This window comes from Corythoichthys intestinalis, chromosome 7 (assembly GCF_030265065.1).
Source record: "Corythoichthys intestinalis isolate RoL2023-P3 chromosome 7, ASM3026506v1, whole genome shotgun sequence".
Classification (NCBI taxonomy): domain Eukaryota; kingdom Metazoa; phylum Chordata; class Actinopteri; order Syngnathiformes; family Syngnathidae; genus Corythoichthys; species Corythoichthys intestinalis.
Window position 1 is genome coordinate 16901719 of NC_080401.1, and position 20673 is coordinate 16922391.

At 37.6% G+C, this 20673-nt stretch overlaps 1 protein-coding gene across 30 annotated transcripts in view; it reads right to left on the reverse strand.

Annotated features, from left to right (window-relative positions):
* adgrl2a (adhesion G protein-coupled receptor L2a) overlaps nucleotides 1–20673 on the reverse strand; it is a 218478-nt gene that overhangs the window by 151640 nt on the left and 46165 nt on the right. The gene's annotated exons all lie outside the window — the stretch shown is intronic.

Here is a 20673-nt window from a genome sequence, read left to right on the forward strand (position 1 = left end):
GTCCAGCACATCACGGCAGGGTGTAAGATGCTGGCAGGCAAGGCATACATGGAACGACATAACAAGGTAGCAGGCATAGTGTACAGGGACATCTGTGCCGAGTACGGACTGGAGACCCCGGAGTCGAGGTGGGCGACACCTCTAAAGGTGGTCGAGAACAACCGAGCCAAGATCCTGTGGGACTTCCAGATCCAGACAGACAAACTGGTGATGGCCAACCAGCCTGACATAGTGGTGGTGGATAAACATCAGAAGACAGCAGTAGTGATAGATGTAGCAATCCCGAGCGATAGCAAGATCAGGAAAAAAGAACACGAAAAGCTGGAGAAATATCAAGGGTTAAGGGGAGAGTTGGAGAAAATGTGGGGAGTGAAGGCAACAGTGGTGCCAGTAGTGATCGGCACACTAGGGGCGGTAACCCCCAAGCTGGGTGCATGGCTTCAACAGATACCAGGAACAACGACCGACATCTCCGTTCAGAAGAGTGCAATCCTAGGGACAGCGAAGATCCTGCGCAGAACCCTCAGGCTCCCAGGCCACTGGTAGAGGACCCGAGCTTGAGAGGAGAGACCATACCGCCCGGGTGGGCGAGACATTTTTTTTTTTTTTTTTTCCCCCCACAGTATATACTGGTTGAGCCCCACCTATCCCACTGTACTTGCAGTATTCATAATGTGGAATGGAGTTTGTGCTTTCTTGTCTGCAAATCACATCTCTCTTTTTATGCATGTGAAACAAATGAAGTCACCACAACAGCATCAGTCTTGGACTCGAATATTCATCAATCACATTTACAAAATATAATTTAATCACCATGTGTGATCATTTTGAATTCAGTGCTTACTGTGTCATTTGACAAAAAAAAAACATTATGTAAATAAGCCATACTTGTAAGAGTTATTTTGTACTTTGAATCACAAGCTTAATTGGTTTGGTTAATGAAAAGAAAATGATTCACTTTTTTACTGCAATTTTGGTGTAAAGGTTTAGGCATTGAGTGTTCTTCCTCTGCACATCCAAACAAATCAAAACAATTGATTAATTTCCCACCACTTGTCTTGTTTGGACAGTTGTTTTTTTTTTTTTCTTCTTTTTTTTCATGGAGTGGTTAACGAAGCAAGTTGCAAAACACAGCAGCGTAAATCTCGACAAAACTAAAGTGTGATGCCTATCAATCTACCCTAACAGTATCTGCATAAAATGAACTGCCAAAATCTAATGCATATTCAACAGAATATTATGTTGAAACTTGAAGTACAGTGGTGCCATGGCAACATGGTGCAGCAAGAGATGAATTGCCATATCCTTATCATGTTCTTGTTGACATGCTTCTTTTTCATGCATTCTGGTCAATCCGTTAATTTCAGCACTTGAAAAGCATTTCATCCTCTCTTCGTCAGCCACAGACAGGTGACAAATTAAAGACTGAAAAAAAACACTGTATACTCTATGTACACACAAGACAATCATAACAGGTGCAATACTCTTTGAAATTGTAATATGCACCTTTTTTGTTTTACGGGGTTTAAAACCAACCCACTTTTTAATATACTGTAGTAATAGATTAACTGATTATTCATTCATTATCTGTACGGGAAAAATTTGATACTCAACAGTTGACGAGAATAACTGTGAAAAGAATCTGCTCGATTGCGCCACCTAAAAGATAATAATAAGGCAGCCATCCCCGCCAGGCACCAACAAAGTTACGAAATTTGGTATGCATGTATATCCTGGAAAGCCGGAATATGCCTGTATAGCCTGGCAAGCGGAACAAAAAGGTCCCCTCATGTATTTCTTGAAAATGAACAAAGAGACAAATTATGAATGATGACTTTGCAAAGATTTTGAATTTTGGGACTTTTTTTTGGTCCAAACAAATTGGCCTATAGTTTCAGTTTGGACCCCAAAAAACTCCAAAGCAAAGCCAAAAGGCATGTGGCATTTCCTGAGGCAATAAGACTTGAATTTTTTGGGCATGTGTACACCACAAATTTGGAGCAAGCAAAACAAAAAAACAAAAACATACACTTTGGCATACTCAACATTCAGTTAGGTTCCTGGCCTTAACATATAAGTACTAGTACAAGTGTGTTGTTCCAGACTTGGGAAGAGCGCCACCTTCTGGCATCAGGACGTTTTGTTTTTCTCAGTCTCCAACGCTCTATTCCGGGGGTCGGCAACCCGTGTTTTAAGAGCCACATGCAACTCTTTCGCACTGTCCTAGTGGCTCCCTGGAGCATTTTCAAAAATGTTTGAAAATTGAAAAAGATGGGGAAGGGAAATATATTTTGTTTGTTTTGATATGGTTTCTGTAGCAGGACAAAATGACACAAACATTCTAACGTTTTTCAAATTGTAAAAATGTGTACAATAAATATCAAATTTCAAAATTTCTGTCAACAAAGATTTGCGTCATAGCCTGCGACACACGTTTCTATCAGCAGGGCGGGATACCAGCCATGTGGCTATAGACCCCACTCACATGACATCACAACCACGCCTCCGCGCCATATTGTCTGTCAGCTCGTCGTGTTTACGCATTACCGCTACGTAAATTCCTCCTATTATGGCGTGTTTTTCTGCTCGTTAACATTAATAATCAAAATGGTGAAGGTGTGTGTGGCGGTTGGTTGCAGTAACAGAGAAGATAGACTGACAGACTTGAAGTTCTACCGTATTCCGAGAGACCCGGAGAGGAGAGCGAGATGGACTGCTGCAATTCGACGAGAAAACTGGGCACCAAACGATCACCACAGACTATGTAGTAGTCATTTTAAACCTGATAAGATGCATTTAATAAATATTTAGAGGGTTTTGGGCTGACAACCAAAATTAAGATCATTGCGAGGCGAATCGCCGACAACATACAGTTTCAAATGCAAGATGTTTATTTCTTCCGCCATCATTATTTTTTGAATAATATTTAGCTGGTACCAAGTGAAAGAAGCTGGCCTCGTCTACGGATCATCAGTTAAACAGGGGTGTCCAAACTTTTTGCAAAGGGGGCCAGATTTGGTGTGGTAAAAATGTGGGGGGCTACCTTGGGTGATTTACGTCGAACAATATATTTAAACAAATTTTAGCAAGCCCTTCTGTGTGTCACGTTTGCTTTATTATTATTTTTTTAAGTTCATAATTTCAACAATCTCGCCTTTGCGGCGTTCTCTTTCGACACTCGGGCTCTTGCGAAATACTGCTGCTGTGAAATCAAACTAGCTTCAAGTTGCTATAATTTCTCGCTGCGTATCTTCCTTGTAATGTTGTACATGTCAGCGTGTCTTGTTTGCTAATATCGCGTCACATCGAACTCTTTGAAAACAGTGACTGTCTCTTTGCAAATGAGACAGACACAGTTGTTGCGTGTTGTATTGAAGAAATAGTCCAATATTCACCTATCCTTGAAGCGTCGGCCATCGCAGTCAACTTTTTTTTTTAATTGATTGTCGCCATTTTAGAAAATTGAAAGTAAAGGGTCACACGGGGTAATGTTGCTTAGAGTGCTGCTCTTAAAGTTTTTCAAAGTTTCGTGAGAATAGGCTGAGTATCTGTGGACAAGATATTTGTAGATATCAGGGTAGCAGATGTCAGGCAGAGACGGCGAAGACAGCGGGTCGAAAAATATCGATTTAGGCATCAAATATGGATCTGGCGAATGGATAGACTGAAGCTTTTCCACATAACGCCTTTAATGCAACGCAATGAACGCATCCAATGAGTTTACAGCGTCTGAAACCACCGGGGCTTCCATGAATTGCACTATCAATTGTGTGTCAAATTGAAACCATTGAGAATACGGATAAACAATGACGGGCAACATGGTGGCCGGATACAGCGACACGCCATTGTGTGACATTGGGGAGTGGGGTCTATTGTAAACAACCCAGCGGCTGTGTGATGGGCCATGGATCCGAAAGAGAAAAAGAGAAAAATAACTGAGGAGAACATTGTATCTTGGACCGAATCATTTGCATTCATTCCCATTGCGGAAGGATTGCCTTGTTGTCAAATAACAAAAATAGTAATGTGGAAAGACATTTCCAGGGAAGGAATGCTACATTTGAAGCAATTGCATTACTTCTGAAGAACTTAGAGGAGCAGAAAAATAGATTTAAGAAGTGGATTACATCGCCAAACTCCACTACTGCTGCAATTTTTGTTGCAACTCGGGAGATAATAAAGCGTGGAAAAATGTTCACAGATGGTGAGTACATGAAGGAGACATTAATCAGCATATCAAAACACCGATTTGCAGACTTCAAAAACAAAACCGAGTAGGGCTGCAGCTATCGAATATTTTAGTGATCGAGTAATCGACTGAAAATTCTATCGATTAATCGAGTAATCGGATAAAACATATATTTTTAAGTGCAGAGCAATTATAAATATACATGAGAAAACAAGGCATTTCATCTAATATTGAACCATTTTCAGTCAATCAATGTATTTATTTTCGATGTACATTGTTGAAAACAGCCAACAATTGCATCTCAGATGTACTAGAAAAAGAAATTCACTGATTTCACTCAAAAAACTTCTAGATCTTTTTAAAAAAAAAACATATTTCCTACCTAAAAATGTAATTACGCTTGATAACACACATCACTTAAAAGTTAGGCGTAGTTCCCACGTGTTTCAATTGAATTTCTATTTGGGTCAAGTTATTTTAGTTCTAGTTAAGTTTTAAGTTAGTCTAAACTGTAAGTCCTGATAGGATTTTGAGTTTTTGCAGTGTTCAAAATAAATGTATGATACATGCTGTATTGGAGCACATTAGGGGCCAGTGCTACTTGGTGTTTTATCCAGCAATGACTACTGAGCTAAAATTGAAAGCATTATTAAGTTTTATTTTACACCCTCATCAATCCACAGCGCCATGCTATGTTAAAGCCTGTATGTAAGAAACGTTAGCCACGCATCGACAGTGGTCATAATTAATAGAAACCTAGCCCTCCGCAGGGCTAACGTTACGTGAGCCAGTGACAGTAACGTTAATCTTATTTATTAGCGCTTAGAAGTCTACTGCTTTAAGATGGCGGCTGTTCACTAACGCCGCTGACTCTGTTATTTTGCATCTAGTTCAACATACATGTGATCTCAATGAGATCACATGCATTTTTTTTTTTTTTTTTAATTTATTTATTGCTTCTTCCTCCACGCACGTGACATCAGCGAGTCATCCCGCATTAAAAGTAGTCTGAGCAAAATGTGATGCTTAGAGCTGTCAAAATTAAACGATTACTCGAGGTGAATAAAATTACTCGGATCACTTTTTAAACTCCAGTTACTCGAGTTGCTCGAGTATTCATTTCAGCTCTAAAACTGAGCTGATAAAGGGAAATTAAAGACATGCCCAGATTAGGGGCATATTATGCACATTCCATTTTGTTGTTTTTCAAAACCTCAAAATAAACAACAATCAAAGATCGTATTTCCTTATTGCATTTTTTAAATTTCATAAAAGCAATGAAACAATTCATTAAAGAGCATAAGACATGAGAAAAAAAGTCTTAAAAGGCATTATTATGTGAATTAGAATCATATTTTGAGACAATTCGACTATATACAACAATTTAGCAAAGCGCAGATGACGAGAAATTAGTCTTTTAATCTGCTGGTTAGCCACGCCTACCATTATAGGGCTTTAGCGTCCCCAACAGGTGGATGACGTCAGCGGTAGACTGGGCTCATCGGTTTTACTATTCAGCCCATTGAGGGGGAATTATTCAAAACGGGGAAAACGCGACGAATAGAGCCACAAAACGTCATTGTTTTAGTCTCTCAACTCCAATATTTTTACAGGATATTCTTTTTATCCAAGTATTTTTCCCCAATAGCTATATAGATGACTTGAGAAGGACCAGTCAGTCCGTCGAGGGGGAACTATTCACAACGAGGAAACGCGACGAAGAGAGGTGCAAAATGTCATTGTTTCTGTCTCTTTATGTCAATATTTTTACAGGATATTCTTTTTATCCAAGTATTTTCCCCAATTGCTAAATAAATGGCATGGTCATGACAAATAACAGTCTTGTGCTAAATGGAATATGAATGCATTTATTCAGGACGACATGGCAAAATTACTCCATAATGGTCAAAACTGTCGACTTCACCTTTACTGTCGCACCTCCCGAACGATATTTTATGACACCTAAATCAGACATATGTCATTTCCCTTCCCCGGCTTCGGAGAATGTAAACAAACCAAAATGCGTGACAGCTAGCCGACATGCTAACCCGAACCGAGTGATGTTTCAAAGTCATCGAAGCGGAAAATCACACATAACTGTGAAAGTGCACTCCTCTGGAAAGAAACTTCATCACATTCGAGTTCAAAGACTGATATTTATATACAAATTCAAAATAACCCTGTGAGAAGTTTGTATAATTCATAAATTTTATATTAATTGTATTATTAATAAATAATAATAATAATCATAGTACATTTTAAATTCATATAAATAATAATGATAATAATAATACATTTTACATTCATCTAATTTTAATTATATAATTTAATTTTTATTTATATATATATACATATTTTTTTACCCTGCCTCTTAAATGAATTGGAATCGAGAATTGTTCGGAACAGGAAAAGAAACATGGAACCGGAATCGGAAATGGAATCGTTCAATTTCAAACGATGCCCAACCCATACTCATTATCTATTTTTAGCCAACGTTGTCATTTTGATAGCAGGCTAATATAGCTAATACAGATACATACAGAATTTGTTGCCTTCATTATTAGGCTTATTTAAAACTTTTTTTTTTTTTTTTGCTGCTCCAGACATATATATATATTTTGTTTTTTGGTCCAATATGGCTTTTTCAAAATTTTGGGTTGCCGACCCCAGCTCGAGTCTAAGCAGTCCGTGTCATGCTCTTACACTCTACTTACCACATTGACCTGACTGGCTTTAAAATTGGTGTGATGAGACTTAAGGGTTGGGGTAAGAAGCCGTTTTTCCAAAGGCAATGAATCTTAAAAGATGTGGATGTGTCTAGCACATAAAATTTGGTCTCCAAAAACATGACGTCATAAAAAAATTAAAAAAATAAGAAATGTCATATATGGTACAATGATGCTTAAATGTCATATGCTTAATCCTTCTCAAGAAAGAAAATTATGTGCATGATTTACAGCGCCAGCTATTGGTGAAAGAAAACATATTTTAAGCATTTTCTCCCTCTGCGTTGGAATGTCACAGCATGCTCTAAATTGTCAGAATTTACCAATCTTCAAAGCAATCGGGGAAAAAAATATTACATGTGTTGGGGCAACACTGTTGCTATGACAACACCCACAATTGGACCCTTTTCCATGACAATAATTGAGTTCTAGCATCCCGGTTAAAGCTGCCCCAAATCACGTCATATCTGTTCAGAGTCCGCGCCAGGATCTGGGTAAATAAAAATTATTGTCATAAGATATAGCGCGTCCTACTGATAAAGAAACAACAATTTGAAAATTAGTTAGGTTTTTGTTTTTTTTTCCAAAATTTCCCTATGCCTAGGTGGTCAAAGTTGATTCATATGACCTGTGGTCTTAGCCTGAAGAGATCGTTATGCTTTGTTTAAAAGTCAGTCATAGCGGCACCAACTGGCGACAGAAATTCATAAGTGTTGCATTTCATTAAATTATTCACACACACACAGTTGACCCCAGTGGCTTCGAAGTAGGTGTGAAGAGTTGAGAGATGGGGAAGAAGCTTTATTTCCCGTGGCAATAAAACTTTAAAGATGTGAGCATGGCTGGCGCATAAACTTTTGTCTTTCAAAACAGGATGCCAGGAAAGTAGAAACGTTTATGCGCATAATGTGCCAATGTGGTCGCTATATTTGGCCAGGCCCTGGTCAAAGTTGATTAATATGATTGATCTGCCACCAAACTGGGTTGCATGCCACCTAACCGATTTGCATGCCAACAAAGTTGTGTGTTGCCTTCAAGATCATATATTTGTGAATCATGCGATTTGGCAAAAAAAAAAAAAAAAAAAAAAAAAAAACATTTTGAAAGGCAGGGGAACATTTCTTGATTTTGTAAGAAAACACTACACGAATAAAAAAGTATATTCAGGGGGTGACCATCTATTTGTAGATATACAGTACAAATTAACATTATTTATCCATGGTGGGTTTCGCTATGTTCTGATTACTATTGTTAAAATCAACCTTTAAACAGCTGCTTATTGTTCATGTTGTTATAACAATGTGGTAATTTGACTTCGATTTGTGCAAAGGACCTCTACTTCCATGGGTTATAGCACTTTATTACACCAATGAGGAGCCTCTATTTAAAGTTTCCCTTGCTGGCATTTATTACAACATATAACCTTTGCAATGACATTAGGCCAATATCAAATTTGCACCTTAGGAACTGTGAGAATTTTCCATATGTAAGAAGAATCTATTATGCATAGTCTCTTTAGTGCAATAATATAATAATGATTTTTTTTTTCCCCCAGATGAGCCCAATCAATTGGAAAGTGACCATCTGGTAAGATATGAGTGTCACTGAAGCAGGGGTAATGAGCAAAGTACCTTCCTATTTCATAGGAATTGGGAGTCATTAGGGTCTTTATCAGCCATGTAGAAACCTTATACCTTGTACTTGCACAGAACAAGTCATTATCATCGCACATAATTAGGACAATCAGAGCATACTAAAGACTGACCCCAAAAAGTATTTGATGCAGCTAGCAACTTTTTTTCCCCCAAAAGTTGTGCATTTAGAGGTAACTATAGACCCTACTCACCTACGTCACAAAATGACGTGTCGCTGTATCCGGCCGCCATATTGTACCTATTTTTTAGACCTATTCTCATTGTTTTCAATTAGTCGTGCAAGTTATAGAGCAATTCATGGAAGCCCCAGTGTTATCTGACGCTGTAAACTCATTGGATGCGTTGCATAAAAGGCGTTACGTGGAAAAGCTTCAGTTTATCCATTCGCCAGATCCGTATTTGATGCCTAAATCGAGGTTTTTCGACCTGCTGTCTTCGCCATCTTTGCCTGACCCTGATATTTACAACTATCTTGTCCACACAAAATCAGCCTATTCTCACGAAAGTTTGAAAAACTTAAAGAGCTTGGAGGCTTATAAATGCTACGTTGCTGGTTGGGTGAAACAGGTCCTCGTACACGAAAATTCGGCAGGAATCTTGTGCGAGTGAGTTACGAAATTTTCAATTCAAAATCTTTTGTTCTTGCTAACATCCACTGTCAAGTCTAATGTATTTCATGTCATTTGTCAATGGAGCTAGGGCTTTTAATGTTTATATGGTTTAGCGATAGCACTCTCACTACATACATATATAATATGTAATAAATATGGAGTGCGATAGCACTACTCCAGATTGTCCCTAGTTGAATTTATTTTTTGGCTTTTGACCTCAATAGTGAAATTGTAAATTAATTGTATGACAACTGTCTGATTATCCCCTTATAATTATATATTTTCAGGTAGTTCATTCACAACGTCTGAGTGTATGTTGTTGGCGATTAGCCAAGCAATGATCTTAATTGTGGTTGTCAGCCCAAAACCCTCTAAATATATATTAAATGCATCTTACCAGATATAAAATGACTACTACATAATCTGTGGTAGTCGTTTGGAGCCCAGTTTTCTCGTCGAATTGCAGCAGTCAATCTCGGTCTCCTCCGGGTCTAGCGGAATACGGTAAAACTTCAAGTCTCTCCGTCTATCTTCTCTGTTTTTTGCAACCGACCGCCACACACGACTTCACCATTTTGATTATTGTTAACGAGCAGAAAAACACGCCATAATAGGAGGAATTTACAAAGCGCTAATGCATTAACATGACGAGTATACGGACAACATGGCGCGGGGGCGTGGCTGTGACGTCACGTGAGTAGGGTCTATAGTGAGTGAATCTTGATCATTAATGTATATGAGAATTTGGCCTTAATCATCTGAAAAGAAACTTAAGAATCTAAGTTTAGTAAACAATGTATTCACATGAAGCACATAAACAACCTGAAAACAGACATGTTATTATTCTGGATACTTAATGTGGTAACTAAAACTATAAACGACAGACCACACTGCTCATGCAACAAAGTCTAAATCAGTGGTCCCCAAACTACGGCCCACAGGCCGTAGCCGGCCTGCCTCCACATTTGATCCGGCCCCCTGATTTTTTTTTTTTTTTTGTCTCAATAGTGTTATTTATTTCCTGGCTTTTTTCTGTGAATAACCCAGAGACGGTTATTTGGTTGTTATCTATTTAATTAATAGTATTATTTATTTATTTATTTATTTTATTTTTTTTAATTTACTTTTGATCCGTGAAGAATCCAGAAAGGGTTATTTGATTGTGGCTTTCTGAAAAACAAAACAAAACAAATTTTTTACATTAGGCACTCCTGCAATCGTCACACTTTTTCTGTTACAAACTGACCCTGGCCCCTCATCAGAGAAGGGAAAAGTTATGTGGCCTTCACAGGAAAAAGTTTGGGGACCCCTGGTCTACATTCACTACACCCTTACTGAGCACATCACAGTCCTGTTACTTGTGTAGAATATAATTACATTCTAAAGTGTTACATGTGGTGACAAAGTTTATTTGAAAGGTAATATGTACTGTATATAGTGGTAGTCAAGCAGTTTCTTGGCTGGCTTATTACAGGGATCTTTTCTTTTAAATAGTGTATTAACTTAGACTGTAAATGTAAAAAGGAGGCAATATTATGTTTCTTTTTTTACTCAGCGACTGTCAACAAATGTAACTGAATCACCAGAACTGTGAATTTGTGAACCTATTCAGCTTTTCATTGGGACATTCTTGCACCAATTGAAGTTTTCTTATTAAAATGACCCTTTGTAACTTGAGTAACCCCTGCTTCCAGACAAGAGTCCAGGGGATAAGGCTGATCAAAAGGCCCATTCAGACCCCTTACACTTGCCATTTCTGTGACCAGAACACAAAGGTCTCCAGATTATTTTGATGGGAAACCAGATAATTTTTCAGTGTAGAGTGCTACACAGGCACTCCTGATGGTTGTCATCTACAGTTAACATAGCTCTTTGGTTTCCATTCTGTAAGGACTAAACAGCTGCTTTTTAAATGAGGCAGCATCTCTCTTGGCCTGCTATTATTTGACACTCTTGAGCCGACAAGGTCTCTTGCTAGGGTAGGATTTGTTGTGAAAGAATATTGTGGCCCACAGCATTGGTGAGGAGCTCCAGGAAACACAGCTTGAGTCCTCCAAGTTCTACCACCCCAGGCCTTTCACTATGGCACAAATAAAGGAAGCCCACAAGGGAGAGGAAACCTAAAGTTAAGGGTCTTCCCACAGAGCTGACTCTATAATCTACAGATATTCTTTACAACAACAGAAGTCAGGTCCACCCAGGGGTAAAGAAACAAAATATGTCTTATAATTAGATTTGTAACTTTGGTGGGTGTATAACTTGACATGCTTTGTGTGTGCGTGTGGGTATGGGGGTGTGTGTGATGGAAGGATAAGCAATACTTAGAAGTATAGTGTTTGTTCTTTGTCCATTGCTTAACAGCTTCTGAAGAACAAAATGTGTTCATTTATGACGGATGAGCTTTTACCCTTCTCAGTCAGTAGACACCTTGCTACAGGTATATTAGACACTCGCTGCATATTTCTTAATATGACCATGATTAGAAAGAGAAACGCAATGAAGGCATGCATTCATTCATTTCCCATACCGCTAAAACACTTTCCAAACTGGGAAGTCAAGAAAATAAGAAAAAGAAGGACAAGTGCTGGTGAATAATTAATAGGAAATGTCAAATATACCACCACTATAAGCGACTAGCTTTTTTCTCTGTATTTAAACCCTGTGGCTTTCATAAACAAGCAGCTCATGTATGTTTCTTTTTTTTTTTTTTTTTTTTTTTTTTTTTGGTTTTCCTTTTATTTGTGACATAGTGAGCTTCATGTTGTATGGTTAAAAAAATAGTTGGGACAAAACAATCTTCATGTTTTATCATTAAAAAAAAAAAAAAAAATATTGACTGAATTAAAAGTTCAAACGACATTTCTAAATCTACTACGGTGCATTTATCAAATGCAGTTTAGTTTTATTCAGCTTAAAGTGCGAAAGATTCACAAAAAAGGTTTAGAAGTCTTACTTCTCAAAAAATGTAGGAATGACATCTAGGGGTAACCCCATTCAGGCTACGTTCACAGCACACTTCAATTCTGATGTTTTTGCCCAAAAGCGACACCTACCTGATATTTTCATGCTGTATGAACAATTCTGTTTTTTATTTTTTTTATTTTTATTTTTTTTTAAATCCCACCTGGGCCACATTAATATGTGGATTGAATCACATATTTAACAGATGCCTCTGCAATATGAACTAATGATGCACGATAATGAATTTTTCAGCCGATACCGATAACCGATAATTTCCTCCTCTTTCCAACCGATAACCGATAATGTCAAGCAGATAATTTTATTAAAAGATTTATGTAAAATTTTAAAGTATACACAAGAGAAAATATTACTGTGCAAAAATATTATTGCTCTTTTTTTCCAACATCAAATGTGAACAAGTAGTAAATTCCAACATCTAAATAAGGACAGATTGTCTGACATTGTGTAATGGTAAACTTTTGGCAACAATTACTTAGAGTAAATACATAAATTGCACAAAAATGGCTTTAAAAGTAAGCCATTCCTAATGTATAACATTACTACACAGCAAAAACACAACTCCTTAAAACTAGTTAAATTCCCTTGTTATCAGTTTAAATATATTGGAAATAAGTGAAGTTAACTGCCAGCACTTCAAGTATATTTCACTCAGATTTCTTGAAGAAAAATAGCTAGCTGAAAATAACCTTAACAGCCTTATTTTAAGCAATAAATTATACATAGTCCTAAAAAAACCTTTTCAGAAATGTACTTTATTCAAGAATATGTATGGTTCAAAACATTATTTGAAAGCAATTTTTTCTTGATTTAGGTGAAAAATTACATTTTTTTTGGGCTTAATAAGAACTAATGGCAATATTTAGTTCAAGTAAGTGGAATAATCTGGCGCATTCATCTGTTAACTAGTCTTCAACACTCAAACAAGATTGGGAAAATTATTTGACTACATTTAAGAAGAATGATCTGATTAAGACGTCATAAATTTAAAGCGTACTGAATGCATTATTGACGGGATGACTTCTTTGTGTGGTTTGGTGCATGTTAAAATTATCAACTAACCACTGTGCCGTCATGATAAACATGCTTCCTTGACATCACTTGTGTAAATGTCCGTGGTAAAACTGATGTGATCGGCATGTCTTTCACGAAGAATCGTGGTCGTATAAACTGCATTATTTTTTCATTCAGGGGTTTGGCTATCGGGTCTTTTCGGGAATTTCCTCCCGCCTGTGCCCTTCAGTCCGCCCGGCTGCCAAATTAGCACCCGCGCCAGGCCTCTGTCTTGAACTGGAGTGGCGGCGGCAGCTAAGTTCGTACTGGATATCCGCCCTTCCCGGCAGGCTCGCTGCGCCGTATTCGGTGCATGGCTCTGCTCTGCCCGCCTTGGGCGAGGCGGCGGCGGCCTGCCGGACCGGCGGACTCCGTTGGAAGACAGCTACTTGTCGACTATCGGTCTCGTGAGGTGTTTAGCCATAGATGGGAGTTTACCACCCGGTTTCGGCTGCATTCCCAAACAACCCGACTCCGGGAGGACCGCAGCGTCTCTGTATCGTCACAAGCCCCGTAGCTTCCTTTATAGTTTGTGTTTACAATAGATTTAGCATTCGCGCTAGCAGCAGCCTCGTATTCGTTCCAAAAATCATTGTGATGCAGTTTTAAATGGCTGCTGGGTCAGTGGTGTTCAATGAGGACGCTTTCTTTACGCCTCGTGGAACTGTTTTGTAGATGGCGAGAGCGTCGTTTATTTCATTTCAAACACGGGAAAAGCAACGCACGCTACTGAGAGCGCCTCAACACTGATGTGTAACACCACCTCCTCTATGACGCCTTACTCCTCAACCCCTCCTCCCACAGGGGCTTCAGAGAGGGGAGGGGTTGATCAGGCGGCGGTGGAGAAGTGGAGAAAACTGCTTGGTTGCGCACATTTGGAGGCTAAATCAAGTATATAATTATCGGATTACATTATCGGTTGATTTTTCTTTTTTTTATCTGTATTATCTGTGTGATGTCATAATTGCCATTATCGGCCGATAATTATTGGTAACCGATATTATCGTGTATCTTTAATATGAACACTTATCCATAAAGGCTACTGTACATTTGATCTACACTTCATCAACAAGTGAAATACAGTGGTATGAAAAAGTGTCTGAACCTCTTGGAATTTATCACATTTCTGTTAAAAAAAAATCACCATCAAATATGATTTATGTCAAAATCACACAGATGAAAAAACTGTGTCTGCTTTAACTAAAACCACCCAAGCATTTAAAGGTTTTCATATTTTAATAAGGATAGTATGTAAACAATGACAAAATCGGAAAAAATAAGTCAGTGAACCATCACATTTAATATTTTGTGCCCCTCCCTTTGGCAGCAACAACTTCAACCAGACGCTTCCTGTAGCTACATATCAGTCTGGCACATTGATCAGGACTAATCTTGGCCCATTCTTCTCTACAAAACTGCTGTAGTTCAGTCAGATTCCTGGGATGTCTCGCATGAATCGCTGTATTTAGGTCATGCCACAGCATCTCAATGGGGTTCACGTCGGACTTTAATTTGGAAACTCCAGAACCTGTATTTTGTTCTTCTAAAACTAGTCTGAAGTTGATTTACTTCTGTGTTTTGGATCATTGTTTGTTGCAGCATCCATCCTTTTTTTAGCTTCAAATGTATGACAGATGGCCACAGGTTCTCCTGCAAAACGTACTGATAAACTTTTGAATTCATCCTTCCATTAATGATTGCAAGTTGTACAGGCCCTGAGGCAGCAAAACAGCCCCAAATCATGATGTTCCCTCCACCAGGCTTCACAGTGGAGATGAGGTGTTGATGTTGGTGAGCTGTTTCAATTTTCCTCCATATATGATGTTGTGTGTTACTCCCAAATAATTCAACTTTGTTTTTATCAGTCCACAAAATAGTTTGCCAAAACTTCTGTGGACTGTCTAAGTGCCTTTTTGCGAAAATTAAACGAGCAACAATGTTTGTTCGTTTTTTTTTTAGACAGCAGCGGATTCCTCCGTGGAGTCCTTCCATGAACACCATTCTTGGCCATAGTTTTACATATACTTAATGTGCGCACAGAGATACTGGACTGTGCCAGTGATTTATGTAAGTCTTTAGCAGACATTCTAGGGTTTTTTTTTACCTCTCTGAGTATTCTGCGTTGAATTATTGGCATCATTTTTGGTGGACTGCCACTCCTTGGGAGAGAAGCAACAGTGCCAAACTCTCTCCATTTGTAGACAACTTCTCTGACTGTCGATTGATGAACATCCAGACTTTCAGAGATGGTTTTGTATCCTTTACCAGCTTTGCTTGATTGCAGGTCTTCAGACAACTCTTTTGACCGAGCCATGAAGCACATCAGACAATAAGTCTCATCAAGACATTTCTGACCAGGTGTGTGTTCTAGGTGTGTGTGTTTGCAGGGCAGCTTTAAACCACTCATCAGTGACTGGGAACACACCTGACTTCAAATGTTTGGTAAAAATTAGTTTCAATTGCTCTTTAAGTCTCCTTAGGCAGAGGGTTCACTTTTTCCCCTTTCTCTCATTCTTTGCATGCTATCCTCATGAAAATATGAAAACCTATAAATGTTTGGGTACTTTTAGTTAAAGCAGACATTGTATTTCATCTGTCTGATTTTTATAAAGATCAGATCACATTTGATGGAGATTTTATAAAGAAATGTGAGAAATTCCATAAGGTTCAGATACTTTTTCATACCACTGTATGTAACTGCTGATCGACAAAACAAACAACAGAAATGAACGACCAAGGCACAAAAATTACACTTTGGCTTCTTGATACCACCACATGTGAAGCTATCGGATTAAAAAATGTTGGCTCCGGTTGCATAAAATCCCCAAAAGTTGCCACAAAAGCATGATGCCCAAGACCTCCTGAAGAGACCATTTTTACTTCTGTAAACACTGCTAAACGTCTCGCATGTGAAACCACGAACGCGTTCCCTTCACACTTCAAGTCACATATGTTTGTGCAATTTGAATTGTTACAGAAAAATATTGGAATTCATTTTTAAAAAATCCAAAATTGGGTTGTGGTGTGAATTGCTCATTTGACATAAACCCTATTTCATTTTGAACCTATTGTTGAATATGTATTATTGTATTAAGGAACCCAATTTGAGATTTTATATATATATATATATATATATATATATATATATATATATATTTTTTTTTTTTTTTTTTTTTTTTTTTTTAATAATATAATTTGATCTACTTCGGGTCCTTTACCTGGTGTAGACATGTTCTCCATTTTAAAAAAATTATAATTTTTAGTTTTTTTTCATCAATGCATTACACTTGAAAGGAAAAAAACATTTGTAAATCAGAGAGAGAGACAGAGAGTAAGTAAAAGCTTGGTGATCGTGGTAGTTGACGATGAGGCAAAGAGCAGCAAAGAAACAAGTGCTTGAACCTCATTTGTATTCCCCACCATCCAACTCTCAAGTTCATTTACATCTCTCCTACTTCCATAGCAACAGCAGGGGGTATCAGGAGAAATTTTGATATACTGTAGATATATCACTGTTAAATATATCCTGTCATTTCTATGTGAGGACACATTTATGGTGTTAAGGTGATATTTTACCAAGAAATAAACCATGTTGCGTACACTTACTGGTCGCTTCCACCTTACAACTAACAGATAAGCACAAAATACTACACAGTAAATGCTATGAGCTACAGCCAGTCATTTAAATATTATGTAAATGGCACAACAGAGATTTAAAGGTGTATCTTGTCTTTCATTCCTGACAAATACAATGTAGGTATTTTATTAATCCAACAGAAAATTGTGCGGCTGAAGTCTTGCTACTGAAAGAAATGCATTGTGCTGAAAATACATATCCTTAAGAAACACCGTTTACACTTGTATGTATATCAACCTTTAGGCCTAATTAAGTTCAATGGGGCTAATAAAGGTCATAAATCCTCCTTTTTTCATAATGCATTATTGACTTCCCATCATCAGCACATACCGGCTGGCTGCACTCACACAAGTACAAACTGTCATCTCACTGTCTAATATTGGATCGCCCTCAGGCCAGCCTGTGTACATTGTGTGTGTGTGTGTGTGTGTGTGTGTGTGTGTGTGTGTGTGTGTGTGTGTGTGTGTGCGTGTGTGTGTGCGTGTGTGTGTTTGTGTGTGTGTGTTTTTTTTTTTTTTTGGGGGGGGGGCAAGGGGGTGAGTGATTTTTAGGTCATAGAAACATACGGAAAAAAGCAAGGGCAAGTTCTGTTTTTATTAAAATAGCCTGCAAAAAAGATCAAAAATATCATTGGGTCCTATCGCCAACCAGTGTTTTTAGCCATAATTTGAATGACATAAAAAAAAAAAAAAAAAAAAAAAAAATACAAACTATTTTAGTGATTTAAAAAAAAATCCCTGTTTAATTTTTTTTTTTTTTTTTTTTTAAATGGACTTATTGAATTGGGTTTTTTTGTTGTTGTCTTTTTAGTTTGTAGTTGTAGTAGTGAAGTGAGCCAATGAGTCACTTTTAAGAGAACTGATATTCAGCAGTTCATTCAAAGATGAATCCAGTGTTTTAGTGAAGAGCAGGAACTTTTGACCTCATTATGCTTCCTTATCGCTAACAATATTTCACTTCATTATTAAGTAACGTTAAATGTGTTACGGATGTCAGCTATATTTTCTTTGAAAGACCTTTTAAATTGGGATTTGGGGGTGTGTTTGCCAGCTCACTGCCACTGTTTCCATTACAAATTATGAAAAAATAGATTCATATACATGGAGCGGCTCGGACTTGGTTCGCTCTCTGCTCCAATGAAGCGTTTGATGCTTCCTGATTCAATAAGGAAACCTTTCCCAGTGGGTCACAAGTGGCAGCACACACAAATGAGATAGGTCCATCTGCTTGGTTTGCATTCCCCCAGAGCGCTTCTTCAAGTAGGACCACAGTACTTGTTTCTTTTACTGAGACTACACTACCATGCCTATGCATTTGTGCCACATTATTCAGCTAGTGGTTCGACTGACCCCCACCTGCCATTGAAGTCTGCTGACTACCTCACTACTACAGTAAGGACACCACTGTTATCACGCCCGATTAAATTGTCATACAATTTAGACTGAAGACTTTTGTTGCCTCCAAGGTAAAATAGGCTCAACATTTTGTTTTAGGGCTGCAACTATCGATTATTTTAGTAGTCGATTATTCTATCAACTAGTTAGTTCGAATAATCGAGTAATCGGATTAGGAACAGTTAAAGTGTTGTAGAAAAAAAATTAGGAGATGTAAAACAAAGGCTTGATAAGATTTCACTTTAAAAAGAACAATAAAAGTCAATACAAAATAAATTTCCTGAGTCCTGAGAAAGCACACTTCAACCTTCAAGCACTTTCAAAAGAGCATTAAATATGGAGAAAAAAATAAAATGTCCAAGTGTTTCTTCGAATGGTGCAGAATTGCAATTTCATTAAAAAATGAATGAAAATACCTGAGCTTAGCCTCAAACGGTGTTAAAAAAATAATTAGATGAGGATCTAAGTACAAAAAAAAAAAAAAAAACAATTGGCTAACTCGCAAGGCAAAAGTCTGCTTTCAGAAATACTATAAAATGCTAACATTAACAACAATAACAACCCTGCCAAGCTGAGTCAGTATTAGTATGGAGATTTATCTCAGTTAATTAAAAATGACTTACTCTATTGGTATTGATTGATAATGTTTCCACATGGGAAACCTTGGAGAGTTGTTTTCTTCAGGCAATCATTTACTTTAGGGGTTTAAGAAAAGAGAGGCAAGCTCTTGACATATGGACACACTTAGGGGTCATAATGACTCACAAGGTCAAATGCTGAGTCACATGGGGTCAAGACGTAGTGATCTGTCACCGGACAAATGGTCTGGTCTGACAAGTTAAAGTTGACAGCAAGCAAACCAGAAATTCATGACCTCTAAATGGTGATTTTTTTTTTTTTTTTACAATGGGACCATGAGGTCAAAAAACAAAAATAAATAAAAATGTTTTTGACCAAATGTAATGAGTATACATTATAAAATAATACAAAACATTCACATAAATAAATATATTGATAAAATATAATAAGTAGTACGTACTGATATAACACAGGGGTCCCCAAACTTTTTCCTGTGAGGGCCACATGACTTTTCCCTTTTCTGATGAGGGGCCGGGGTCAGTTTGTACCAGAAAAAGTGTGACGTTTGCAGGAATGCCTAAATGTAAAAATGTATTGTTTTTCAGAAAGCCACAATCACATAACCCTTTCTGGATTCTTCACGGAACAAAACTAAATAAAATAATAATATAATATAATAATAATAAATAATAATAACACTCTTAATTAAATAGATAATAACCAAATAACCCTCTCTGAGTTCTTCACAGAAAAGGCCAGGAAATAAATAACACTATTGGGAAAAAAAAAAGAAAAAAGAAAAAAAAAAAAAATTCAAAATGCTCTCTGGTATTGTTAAGGGGGCCGGACCAAATGTGGAGGTGGGCCGTATCCGGCCCGCGGGCCGCAGTTTGGGGAGCCCTGATATAACACTTGACTGAATTTGATAGTTACGTTAATTATTTTTGAATCAATAGAAATAAAAGCCATACTTAGCTGCAACCAGCTGATGCACTTTCTAATCAGCCTCAATTAGTTTGCTGCCTAAAGAAAGCATGATAAATTAAGCTACATATCTGCAAAACCTTTTCTATGGAACTATTACTTCATGCAGCATCAATCAACTTGAGATGAGATTGGCATTGAAATTGAATCCTAAAACATTCAGAGCAAGATTATCATTCCCTATCACACATATTTTAAAAGATATATTCTATGAATGAAAGGTTCACCTTTCCCTGAGTCAATCAAGGATATATTTTCAAACGCTCATTTATATCATCATGTGCCTGGGAAACTACTTAACAAGCTTCATAAATGGGAACTCAGGCATCCTCCGAAAGGCCCTGGATCTAAATCCTTCATATTTACAAGCCCAGTTCCGCCACCCCTTCTTTATAGGCGCCTCAACAGGAAATATAGCCACTCTAAGTCAGGATAAAGGAAAGCAAAAGGACAAAAAGGACACAAGGTAAATACAAGCAATATCTTGCTACTTAATCTAAAAAAAGTGCACAAATCAGCAAAATATGCATCTTTTGGTGTGTGTGTTTTCTTTTTCTTTTTTTTTTTTTTTTTTTACAGAACACAAAATGGATTGCACTTTTACATACACTGTGATCAAAATGCCTTTCATCTACAGTAAAAGCATCTCCCTTGAACACCTGCCCAAATAAGATAGTATGGCTTATGTTCAGGGGGAAATTTATAAAGGCCAAAGCTAATAGTTTCATAAAATGCTTTTTGTGTGTGTGAAAGAAGATCAAATTGCTTGTCTTTACAATAAATATATTCAATGCACTGGGAAAGACTGAATCTTGTACCATATTATTCACTAGCTAGCACAACCCCAAAAGATTATTCCCTGCTGA